This window comes from Suncus etruscus, chromosome 10 (genome assembly GCF_024139225.1).
Source record: "Suncus etruscus isolate mSunEtr1 chromosome 10, mSunEtr1.pri.cur, whole genome shotgun sequence".
NCBI lineage: Eukaryota > Metazoa > Chordata > Mammalia > Eulipotyphla > Soricidae > Suncus > Suncus etruscus.
Genome location: NC_064857.1, coordinates 83,270,303 through 83,282,689, shown reverse-complemented (window position 1 = coordinate 83,282,689; position 12,387 = coordinate 83,270,303). Strand labels below are relative to the sequence as shown.

General features: G+C 43.2%; 1 protein-coding gene across 1 annotated transcript in view; it reads right to left on the bottom strand.

Moving 5' to 3' along the window:
* The window catches only part of ZNF106 (zinc finger protein 106), a 63,267-nt gene extending 52,294 nt beyond the window's left edge, over window positions 1-10,973 (bottom strand). Inside the window, exon 1 of the mRNA XM_049781505.1 lies at window positions 10,817-10,973. The gene's annotated coding sequence lies outside the window, so the exon portion shown is untranslated. The remainder of the gene's footprint in view (window positions 1-10,816) is intronic.
* Between the last annotated feature and the right edge of the window lie 1,414 nt (window positions 10,974-12,387).

Genomic DNA, 12,387 nt, shown 5'->3' with positions numbered 1-12,387 from the left:
CCATTACTTTCTGTCCCCCTACTAACTTGTTTAATTTTTTATGGAGGTGAAAATTTTATTATATCACTTTGCAAGCCTTATTCCAATATTCTTTTAGCAATGATAAGTGGTTATTAGATAAAGGTTGATTAGAAATTTTTTTATGTTTACTTAAACACCGTGACTACAAACATGACTGTAGTTGGGTTTTAGTCACCAGTGCCACATTCCCATCACCAATTCACCCCATCTCCTGCCTGTATTCAACACAAACATTCTGTTTCTCTCACTCATTAACATTGTCATGGTACTTGTTTTTTTTTGTTTGTTTGTTTGTTTTCTTGGCTTTTTGGGCCACACCCGGCGGTGCTCAGGGGTTACTCTGGCTGTCTGCTCAGAAATAGCTCCTGGCAGGCATGAGGGACCATATGGGACACCGGAACCAACCACCTTTGGTCCTGGATCTGCTGTTGCAAGGCAAACACCGCTGTGCTATCTCTCCGGGCCCTGTCATGGTACTTGTTAGTGTTCTAACTGCACTCACCCCTCCTTGAGCTGAGCTTCATATCGTGAGCGGGTCCTTCCGGCCCTCATCTCTGGGCATTATTATAATAGTGTCTTTAATTTTTCTTTTCTTTTTTTCTTTTTCTTTTTTTTTGGTTTTTGGTTTTTGGGCCACAGCCGGTGGTACTCAGGGGTTACTCCTGGCTGTCTGCTCAGAAATAGCTCCTGGTGGGCCCGGAGGGATAGCAGGGGCCCGGAGAGATAGCACAGAGGCATTTGCCTTGCAAGCAGCCAATCCAGGACCAAAGGTGGTTGGTTCGAATCCCGGTGTCCCATATGGTCCCCCGTGCCTGCCAGGAGCTATTTCTGAGCAGACAGCCAGGAGTAACCCCTGAGCAACGCTGAGTGTGGCCCAAAAACCAAAAGAAAAGAAAAGAAAAGAAAAGAAAAGAAAAGAAAAGAAAAGAAAAGAAAAGAAAAGAAAAGAAAAGAAAAGAAAAGAAAAGAAAAGAAAAGAAGGGGCCGGGTAGGTGGCGCTGGAAGTAAGGTGTCTGCCTTGCAAACGCTAGCCAAGGATCAGGACCGCGGTTCGATCCCCCAGCGTCCCATATGGTCCGCCCAAGCCAGGGGCGATTTCTGAGCACATAGCCAGGAGTAACCCCTGAGCGTCAAACGGGTGTGGCCCAAAAACCAAAACCAAAAAAAAAAAAAAACAAAAAGAAAAGAAAAGAAAAGAAAAAAAGAAATAGCTTCTGGCAGGCACGGGGGACCATATGGGACACCGGGATTCGAACCAACCACCTTTGGTCCTGGATCGGCTGCTTGCAAGGCAAATGCCACTGTGCTATCTCTCCGGATCCCTTTAATTTTTCTTAAAGTCCATAGATAAGTGAGACTATTCTGTGTCTATTTCTCCCTATGACTTATTTCACTCAGCATAATAGTTTCCAAGTTCATCCATGTATAGAAAAATTTCATGACTTCATCTCTCCTGGCGGCTGCATAATATTCCATTGTGTACGTGTACCACAGTTTCTTTAGCCATTCATCTGTTAAAGGGCATCTTGGCGTTTCCAGAATCTGGCTATTGTAAATTTGGCTATCGCAGTTAGTGCTGCAACAAATATAGGTGTGAAGAATGGATTTTTGTATTTTGTTTTTATGTTCCTGGGGTACGTATATCACTAGGAGTGGTATAGCTGGCTCATATGGGAGCTCAATTTCCAGTTTTTAGGAGAAATCTCCATATTGTTTTCCATAAGGGCTGGACTAGGCAGCATTCCCACCAGAAGTGAATGAGAGGTCTTTTCTTCCCACATCCCACCAGCACTTATTGTTCTTGTCAGCTGCTTGCAAAAAAAGTGAACTCAAACCTCCATCTAACACCATGCACAAAGGTCAAATGCAAATAAATTAAAGACCTGATATTAGATCTAAAATCATAGGTATATTGAACAACACACAGGTAAAACACTCCATGACATTGAGGCATCTTCAAGGCAGAAACAGCACTCTCCATACAAGTGGCAACAGAGATAAACAGAAGGCATCATATTAAGCTGAGAAGCTTCTGTACCTCAAAGGAAATAGTGCCTAGGATATAAAAGCCATCACAGAATGCAAGAAACTCATCAGACAAGGGGCTAATATCTAAGATACACAAGTTACTGACTGAACTTAATAAGAAAAAAACATCTAACCCCATCAAAAAATGGGGAGAATAAATGAACAGGCAATTTCTCAAAAAAGAAATACCGGGGCCGGGCGGTGGCGCTAAAGGTAAGGTGCCTGCCTTGCCAGCGCTGCCTTGGACGGACCGCGGTTCGATCCCCCGGTGTCCCATATGGTCCCCCAAGCCAGGAGCAACTTCTGAGCACATAGCCAGGAGTAACCCCTGAGCGTTACCGGGTGTGGCCCAAAAACCAAAAAAAAAAAAAAAAAAAAAAAGAAATACCAATGGCCAAAAGGCACATTAAAAAAATGTTCCACATCACTAATTATCAGGGAGATGCAAATCAAAACAACAATGAGGTACCATCTCACACCACAGAGACTGGCACACATCACAAAGGTTGCTTAGGGGCCGGAGCAGTGGCGCTAGAGGTAAGTAAGGTGTCTGCCTTGCAAGTGCTAGTCTAGGACAGACCAGTTTGATCCCCCAGCCAGGAGCGATTTCTGAGCACATAGCCAGGAGTAACCCCTGAGAGTCAACAAAAAAAACAAACAAACAAAAAAAAACAAAGGTCGCTTAATTTTTTTTTGTTTTGTTTTTTTGGGCCACACCCGTTTGATGCTCAGGGGTTATTCCTGGCTAAGCTTTCAGAAATTGCCCCTGGCTTGGGGGGACCATATGGGATGCCGGGGAATCGAACTGCGGTCCTTCCTTGACTAGCGCTTGCAAGGCAGACACCTTACCTCTAGTGCCACCTCTCTGGCCCCTCGCTTAATTTTTTTAAAGCACTATAAAAAAAACCATAATATTACTTCCCAACCCTTACACACTTTTGCAAAATAGTCATGTCATTAACCATAAAAAAGTGAATTCCGGGGCTGGAGAAATAGCATGGAGATAGGGCATTTGCCTTGCATGCAGAAGGATGGTGGTTCAAATCCTGGCATCCCATATGGTCCCCAGAGCCTGCCAGGAGCAATTTCTGAGCATAGAGCCAGTAGTAACCCAAGAGCAGCTGGGTGTAACCCACAAACAAAACAAAACAAAAAAAGTGAATTCCACTTTTCCCCCCTATAACAAACTGACAAATAAAATGTAATGAAAATAAGCATGTAATTTTTTTTTTTTTTTTTTTTTTTGGTTTTTGGGCCACACCCGGCGGTGCTCAGGGTCACTCCTGGCTGTCTGCTCAGAAACAGCTCCTGGCAGGCACAGGGGGACCATATGGGACACCGGGATTCGAACCAACCACCTTTGGTCCTGGATCGGCTGCTTGCAAGGCAAACGCCGCTGTGCTATCTCTCCGGGCCCTAAGCATGTAATTTTTAACGACTGGCAAACCCACAGTTTGGAGATCAGAAAAACAAATCAACAGACTGCCACGCATGCTTTGTATGCAGGAAGTCTGGGTTGGATCCCTGGCATCCAACCATCACTGAAGTATGGATAAGGGTGACCCTTGAGCACAGAGATAGGTATTGGGCCCTGAGAACTGCCAGGTGTGGACCCAAATAAATAAATTACAAGCATGAGAGACATTTTTATAAACCCTGCAAATTTTGTCTTTGCATCGTTAAACACAGAGAACCTAAGAAGCCCAAATTTTTTTTTTTTTTTTTTTTTTTTTTTTTGGTTTTTGGGCCACACCCGGCGGTGCTCAGGGGTCACTCCTGGCTGTCTGCTCAGAAATAGCTCCTGGCAGGCACGGGGGACCATATGGGACACCGGGATTCGAACCACCTTTGGTCCTGGATCGGCTGCTTGCAAGGCAAACGCTGCTGTGCTATCTCTCCAGGCCCAGAAGCCCAAATTTTTAAGGCAAGACTTAGGAAAAGGAACTGAGCATTCTGCTGACTCAACAACAATGAAAATCATCTGACAATCACATTGGACAAGGAAGCTCGGTGTTCAGACCAGCCAATAAGGAAGTGAGGGAGTGCTAGGAAGAATAGCAGCTAACCACTCAAACAATCTCTCTCTGTCTCTCTCTCTCCTTTCTCTGTCTCTCCCCTTTCTCTTTCTCTGTCTCTCCTTTCTCTTTCTGTCTTTCCCTCAGTCTTTCTCCTTTCTCTCTCTCTCTGTCTCTCTGTCTGTCTCTCTCCTTTCTCTGTCTCTCTTCTCTCTTGTTTTGTTTTGTTTTTGTTTTTTTTCCGGGCCACACCCATTTGATGCTCAGGGGTTACTCAGAAATTGCCCCTGGCTTGGGGGGTTCTCTTTTGTTTTAAGGTCACATCAAGCTGTGCACAGGGTTCAGTTACTCCTGGCTCTGCACTCCAGGATTATTTCTGCCAAGCATAGGGTGCCAGGGATAGAACCTGCGTTGGGTCCCATATAGGGTGCTAGGGATAGAACCTAGATTGGCAAGCACCCTCCCTACCCACTGTACTATTGCTCTCCAGCCCACATCAGCTTAATTTGTAATTTCAGTACTGAGAATATTTCCTTTACTAATATAATTATTTAAAAACCTTTTCTAGGGCCAGAGAGATAGCATGGAGGTATTGAGTTTGCCTTTCATGCAGAAGGATGGTGGTTCGAATCCTGGCATCCCATATGGTCCCCTGTGCCTGCCAGGGGTGATTTCTGAGCATAGAGCTAGGAGTAACCCCTGAGCACTGCCGGGTGTGACCCAAAAACCAAAAAAAATAAAATTAAAAAGTTTGATGCTGGGACCAGAGAGATAGCATGGAGGTAGGGCATTTGCCTTGTGTGCAGAAGTACATTGGTTCAAATTTCACCATCCCATCATCCCATATGGTCCCGTGAGCCTGCCAGGAGCAATTTTTTTTTTTTTTTTTTGGTTTTTGGGCCACACCCGGCCGTGCTCAGGGGTCACTCCTGGCTGTCTGCTCAGAAATAGCTCCTGGCGGGCCCGGGGGACCATATGGGACACCGAGATTCGAACCAACCACCTTTGGTCCTGGATCGGCTGCTTGCAAGGCAAACGCCACTGTGCTATCTCTCCAGGCCCACCAGGAGCAATTTCTGTGCTTTGAGCCAGGAGTAACCCCTGAGCACTGCCAGGTGTGACCCAAAAAAAAAAAAAAGTTTGATGCTTCTCCTTTCAGTATCTACTTTCCAATAATAGTTGAAGCAAGGGTGGTGGCCTTGAGCTTTAACTTTTAGTGCTATAAAAACAGAGTTCACTACTGCTATTTTAATCTCTCCACTTGGCATATACTGACTGGCCATAAAAACAAGAAATCCCCCTAATCTGCTGTTTCTTATGGGTCAATTTCCTTCCAAAATTTCCTTCCTTCTACTTGTTTGTGGTCACTCACCAGTGATTTTAGTTGTTTGAATTTCTGTTAATCATTGTTATCTACAGAAGATGCTGTTAATGGGAAGTTGTGACAAGAACTGGACTTACTGACTCAATTCACACAATGCTCAAGGATGAATACCAAGGCTGGAGAGATGACACACCAGATAGGGCACTTGCCTTGGACGTGACCAACCCCACCTGCCCAGCATCCCATATGATCTGCTGAGGTACCAAGAGTAATTCCAGAGCACTGCTGTATATGGCCCAAGCAAACAAACAAACAAACAAAAAAGGAGGTGGAGGTACAGCAGATCAAAGATTCTTTTTTTTTTCTTTTTTGTTTTTTTTTTTGGTTTTTGGATTTTAAAAAAAGGGAAAATTCACAACTAAGGTTTCAAATGCACATTTAGCAAGCCGGAAATGAAACTGGAGTATTCCTTTGTAACTTGTCCATCTAGATGCTTGTAATCCTTAGATACACAAATTAATCCTAAACTTCAATTACAAAATTATTATACTACTCACTGAGCCATTCCTGGTCCCAGAACTGAGTCAGTTAATGTCTATGTCAGGTCATCTATGCTCCAATCTAGAAAGACAGCTAATTACCAGCTTTCCTTTATAATTTTGATTTGATTTTTGGGCTAAACTTGAGGATGCTCTGGGTTATTCCTGACTGCACTCAAAAATTATTCCTGAGTGCTCCAGGGACCATATGGAGTGCCGAAGGTTGAACCCCAATAAGCTACATGCAAGGGAACACCCTACCTCCATGCTATCTCTCCGGCCTCTAGAAGTGATTTTTGAGTGCAGAGCCAGGAGTAATCCCTGAGCACTGCCAGGTGTGACACAAAAACAAAAACAAAAAATGATTTTTTGTTTTAATCAAAGCAACTGGTTCTGAACTAACTGAGTTGACTCAGTATGTTTCATATCCTCTAATCTCCTTACCAATCATTTTGAAGTTCACTTCAAAAATCAGCTAAGGTAAGTAGAAAGCCTGTCTAAAGTATGGGGGTTGAGGGGAGGGAGATTTGGGACATTGGTGATGGGAATGTTGAAGGGGGTGTTCTTTAAACCCAACCACAATCATGTTAGTAATCAAGATGTTTAAATAAAGATATTAAAATAAAAAAAGGACAAAAAAAGTCAGCTATGGTAGAAGTAAGGTATTATGCAGCTGGCATTGCACATGATCCCACTGAGCATAGCCTAGGATCAAACACCCTGCCCCCTTCAAAAAAAAAAAAAAAAAACTATCTAGAGGAGCCTGTGGGATAGTATAGTGGGTCTTGCCTAGCAAACAGCTGTATTTGATCCCCGGAACCATATATGGTCCCAGGAAAGCTGCAGGAGTGGTCCCTGAGTGCAAAGCCAGGAGTAAGTCTTGAGGGGTCGGAGAGATAGCATGGAAGTAAGGCGTTTGCCTTTCATGCAGAAGGTCATCGGTTCGAATCCTGGCGTCCCATATGGTCCCCCATGCCTGCCAGGAGCAATTTCTGAGTATGAAGCCAGGAGTAACCCCTGAGCACTGCCGGTGTGACCCAAAAACCACCAAAAAAAAAAAAAGGAGTAAGTCTTGAGTACAGCAGGTTATGATCTCAAAACAAAAATATATACATATTATGTACACATATAATCATTAATTATTAAGTTTCTTTCAGTATTTTATACATCAGTGGTTAATTCTGGAAACAATAACATAGCCATATCTCAGCGTATTTATACGATCAGACTTGCTGTAACAGGAAAGGATAGGGGTTTTTTGTTTTGGTTTGGTTTGGTTTGGTTTTTGGGCCACACCCGGTAAGCCTCAGGAATTACTCCTGGCTATGTGTTCAGAAATCGCTCCAGGCTGTGAGACTCCTGGATTCAGAGTTCCATCCTAGGTTAGATGCCCTACCACTTCCGCTACCACTCTGGCCCCAGGAAAGAAAGGATAGGTTTTAGTGGTGGGAATGTTGCACTGGTAAAGGGGAGTGTTCATTTTTATGACTGAAACCCAATTACAAACATGTTTGTAATCATGGTGCTTAAATAATTTCCGGGGGGGGGGGGTTGGATCACACCTGGCAGGGCTTAGGGGTTACTCCTGGCTCTATGCTCAGAAATCGCTCCTGGCAGGCTGGGGGGACCATATGGGATGCCGGGATTCAAACCACTGACCTTCTGCATGCCTTACCTACATGCTATCTCTCTGGCCCCTAAATAAAGATATTATTTTACAAAAATGTGAATTTCACCATTTACCAAAGCAAGGTTAACTTAAGACAATTACCATCAAATTCTGAGCAACGGCTTCTAAAAGAGATCCCAGAAAACCACCTTCCCAGAGCAGAGCAATTGTACAGGAGGTAAGATATTTGCTTTTCATGTGGCTAACCTGAGTTTAATCCCTGAGTCCCTCCAGAAGTGATCCCTAAATGTAGATCCAGGAATAAGCTCTCAGCAGCATGTGGGCCCAAGACAAAAACAACAACAAACACACCTTCCACAAAAAAATACAGAAAATTGAGGCCTGAGCAATAATAGTACAGTGGGTAGGGCAGTGATAGTGGCCAACCCAGCTTTGATCCCCAGCATCCCACATGGCCTCCCAATCCCCACGAAGAGTGACTCCTGAGCACTGCAAGGTGTATCCCAAAAACAAAACAAAAACTAGCTTATTTGTGTGTTTGTAAGAGAGGGAGGAGGGCAACATAACAAAGTATCTGACAACATGTAGTAAATGCTAAGTATATGATAACTGGAGCGACAGAGTATTTCCATTGATTCATTCATTACTAAACAGAGAGCACAGCGGATATGGAGCTTGCCTTGCATGCAGTGACCCAGGTTCCATCTCAAACATCCCACACAACGTCCCCTGAGCTCTCTCATAAGTGATGCCAGAAGGCAGAGTCAGAAGTAACCCCTGAGCATGACTAGGTCCAGCTCAAGAATAAGCAAACAAACAAAAAATTTCAAGATTCCCCCACTTTCCTTAACAAAGTGTGTAGAACTTTTAAAGGGTAGGCTTTTATTCTGTGCTTGAAAGTTCTTTTAATGGAGTAAATCAGATACAAAATAATCCACTATAATATAAAGCTCTGATGTGATTGTTCAAAGAACTTTCTTTAACTGCTTGTCCCGAGCTGCTAAAAATCACAGAAATCCCAAACTTTCCAACCAAAACGCCTCAACTCTCAACAGATGATTAAACTACAGAGTGAAAAGAGTGGGAATGCAAAGCAGAGCCTCCCTATCATCCTGCACAGGGATCGAGTTAGTGGTGTGCTATCTCTCTGGGCCCCAGATTAAAACAATTTTTTGATCAAAGGAGGAGCTAATAGGGCACTTCCCTTGCATGTAGTTTATTGGGGTTCAGCCTCCGGGACCCCATATGATCCCTGGAATGCTTCCAGGAATAATTCTTTTTTTTTTTTTTTTTTTGGTTTTTGGGCCACACCCGGTAACGCTCAGGGGTTACTCCTGGCTATGTGCTCAGAAGTTGCTCCTGGCTTGGGGGACCATATGGGACACCGGGGGATCAAACCGCGGTCCGTCCAAAGCTAGCACAGGCAAGGCAGGCACCTTACCTTTAGCGCCACCGCCCGGCCCCAGGAATAATTCTTGAGTGCAGAGCCAAGGAGTAAGCCACAGCATCCTTAAGTGTGCCCCCCAAAAATATCAAATAAAAATAATAAAGGACAGCAGCTGGTAGGTAATTAGTTGTCTTTCTAGATTGGAGCATCTAGGACCTGATGTGGTAGATATTAGCTGATTCAGTTCTGAGACCAGGAATAAATGGCTTGGTGAGAAGTATAATAATTTTTGTCACTGAAGTTTAGAATGAATTGTGTCTCTTAAAGGATTCAAAGCAGCTTGAGGGGCAAATTCCAAAGGAAGACTCCAGTTAACCTTTCAGTCTCCATGATTCCTAGTTACTTTAAAAAAAGAAAAAAAAAGAAAGAAAACTTTTCCAGGGGGTAGAAGACAAAGAAGTTTTTAAGGGCCCGGAGAGACAGCACAGCGGTGTTTGCCTTACAAACAGCCAATCCAGGACCAAAGGTGGTTGGTTCGAATCCCGGTGTCCCATATGGTCCCCCGTGCCTGCCAGGAGCTATTTCTGAGCAGACAGCCAGGAGTAACCCCTGAGCAATGCCGGGTGTGGCCCAAAAACCAAAAAAAAAAAAAAAGAAGTTTTTAAAAAATTTGCAAGGGATGGTATGCCTGGAGCCTAGAGTCAGTCTTATGCCAATAAACTTCTGGGGTGAGGCCTTCTAATAATCAGGCCACGGATTTTTTTTCCGTTTTCCCCATATTTTGCTGGGCCTATGCAAACAATGACAATTGCCACTTTCACACCTTTACTACTCTATCTTTTTAACACTTATCCTTTAAGGAAGAAAAAAAAAACAGCTTACTCTCCTTAAAAAAAAAAATAATTTGTAGTAGAATGTCGAATACAGGCAGAGGATGGGAAGGAGAGGAGGCATTGGGGGTGGGAATGTTGCACTGGTGAAGGAGGGTATTCTGTTTGTGACTGAAACCCAACTATAATCATGTTTGTAATCATGGTGCTTAAATAAAAATTTTTTCAATAAAAAATAATTTTGCAAGGGAGGGTTGTCAACTAAGAGAGAACAAATGGATGCTCTTCTTTTTTTTTTTTTTTTTTAAGGATAAGAGTTAAAAAGAAATCACAGTAAAAACGGGTGTGAGAGTGCCAATTCCAGGCTCTTCCGGGAGTCATTGTACTTTCCACTCTCAGGGAAAAAAATCAGTGCAGCTGTTTCTCTCCAGCCAGTTCTTTTGATTGAAAAACTTTAGTGGAAGATGCAAAGAGCTCTAGGACAGATATCACCTACGTTCAGATAGTAATGTGAGTGTGATCAAATTGGGGTACTTATTTATTTATTTTATGGGAGCCCTTTCTTTAAAATAGGGATAGTATCATTCATGCTGATCCTAAAACTTAAAATAGCATTTGTACGCTATTAATGGATGTCTCTCAGAACCATTGATCAAGACCATGCTAACAGTTCATGCATTCTGTTTACTCCACTGAACCAGCCTCCTTCTCTTGGGGTCCCATTTGATGGACTACAACTAGTCGCCTAGGCCTGATGCATGCAACCTGGGCACTGCATGCAGCAAGGGAGCACGAGGGTCCCCCAGAGGTCAGTGTGGCCTCCCCCAAAGGGCGAGACCCTGCAGCCAAGCTTCCTCCCGAGGAAGAGCAACGCCCCCCCAGGGAATGTGCACCCCGAAACTAGGCGCCTCGCCTCCCCCAGGAACCCCCAACCCAGAGCCCCAAACCTCCGACCAGGCAGGAGGCAGGCGCAGCCCACCCACCCCGACCTTCCTTCCTTCCTTCCGCCTCCCCACACAGCAGCCCCAGGATGCTCACTCACGCTCACAGCCGACCCCTCCTACGCCATCAGGCCGCCCAGACCGGGAGAGGGGGTCCCCGGTGCCCCACGAAGCCCCCCACTCGTTCGTTCTTCAGGGGCCGGAAGCCCGCTCCGGACCCCGCTTCCCGCCGGGCTCCGCCGCCGCCAGCGCGCAGGCGCAAAGCGCGCGACCGTCGCGCTTTTTTTTTTTTAATCATCAAGCTTTATTGGAACACAGAAGAGTGAACAACACACACCCTGTGACTCGCGCTGTTCGTTTTCTTATTCTTTTTTTTTTTTTGCCTCTCTCAATCATCAAGCTTTATTGGAACACAGAAGAGTGAACAACAAACTTCCTGTGACTTACTCTATTTGGTTTTTGGTTTGGGTTTTTAATTATTGTCCTAAGTTGTTTTTTTTTTTTTTTATTTATTGAAAGAAAAGGCATCACCTAGTTGACATCACTGATCCTAATCCATTTGTTTTTAGGAAGACCCAAAGCAACATGATAAAAATAAAAAAATAAATAAATAAATAAATAAATAAATAAATAAATAAATAAATAAATAGGGGCCGGCGAGGTGGCGCTAGAGGTAAGGTGTCTGCCTTGCAAGCGCTAGCCTAGGACGGACTGCGGTTCTATCTCCAGGCGTCCCATAGGGTCCCCCCAAGCCAGGGGCAATTTCTGAGCGCTTAGCCAGGAGTAACCCCTGACCATCAAATGGGTGTGCTCCCCTCAAAAAAAATAGAACATTGAAATAAAAAACTAAAGAAGAAAAAGTTCAGGAGCAAGTATATTTTTTACTTATTTAGAGAAAATGCATCACATAGTTGACATCACTGATCCTAAGACATTTTTTTAGGAAGACTCAAAGCAACATGATTTAAAAAAAAAATAGAGCATTGAAAGAAAAAACTTAAAGAAAAGAAGAAAAAGTTCAGGAGCAAGTATATATTTTTATTTATTTAGAGAAAATACATCACATAGTTGACATCACTAATCCTAAGACATTTTTTAGGAAGACCCAAAGCAACATGATTAAACAAAAATAGAACACTGAAAGAAAAAACTAACGAGATGGAAGAGAAAGAAAGGAAAGAAAAAAAAAGTTCAGGAGCAAGTATATTTTTAGAAATTATTGAATCACCTTTTTTTTTCTTTTCTTTTCTTTTTTTTTTTAATTTTTTTTTATTTTTAATTATGAGAACAAAGGTACAAAGAAAGAGGACAAGGTAAAGTTACAGTGGAAGGACAATCACCCATAACATAATTCTCAGAAGTCCCCTTGCTGATATCTTAACTTTGAAATTTCAGCCAAAGAACATTAAGATAAATAAGACAGAATCCATGTACAATTACTTTGTCCCTCAAGTCCCCAGATTGTAACACATTATAATATTTCTTAACAGTACACAAAGCAATCTAAAGCCATAAAACTTACGTAACTCCTTAAACATTACAGGCATAGTATTTTCTTACATTTCCATATACATGCATATTAGCTTACGTTAACCTCAAATTTTAAGTGAGTTCTTTTTAAAGATTAGAGTCAAAGGAGCACAGTAAAAATGGCGCTAGAGTGGCAATTGTT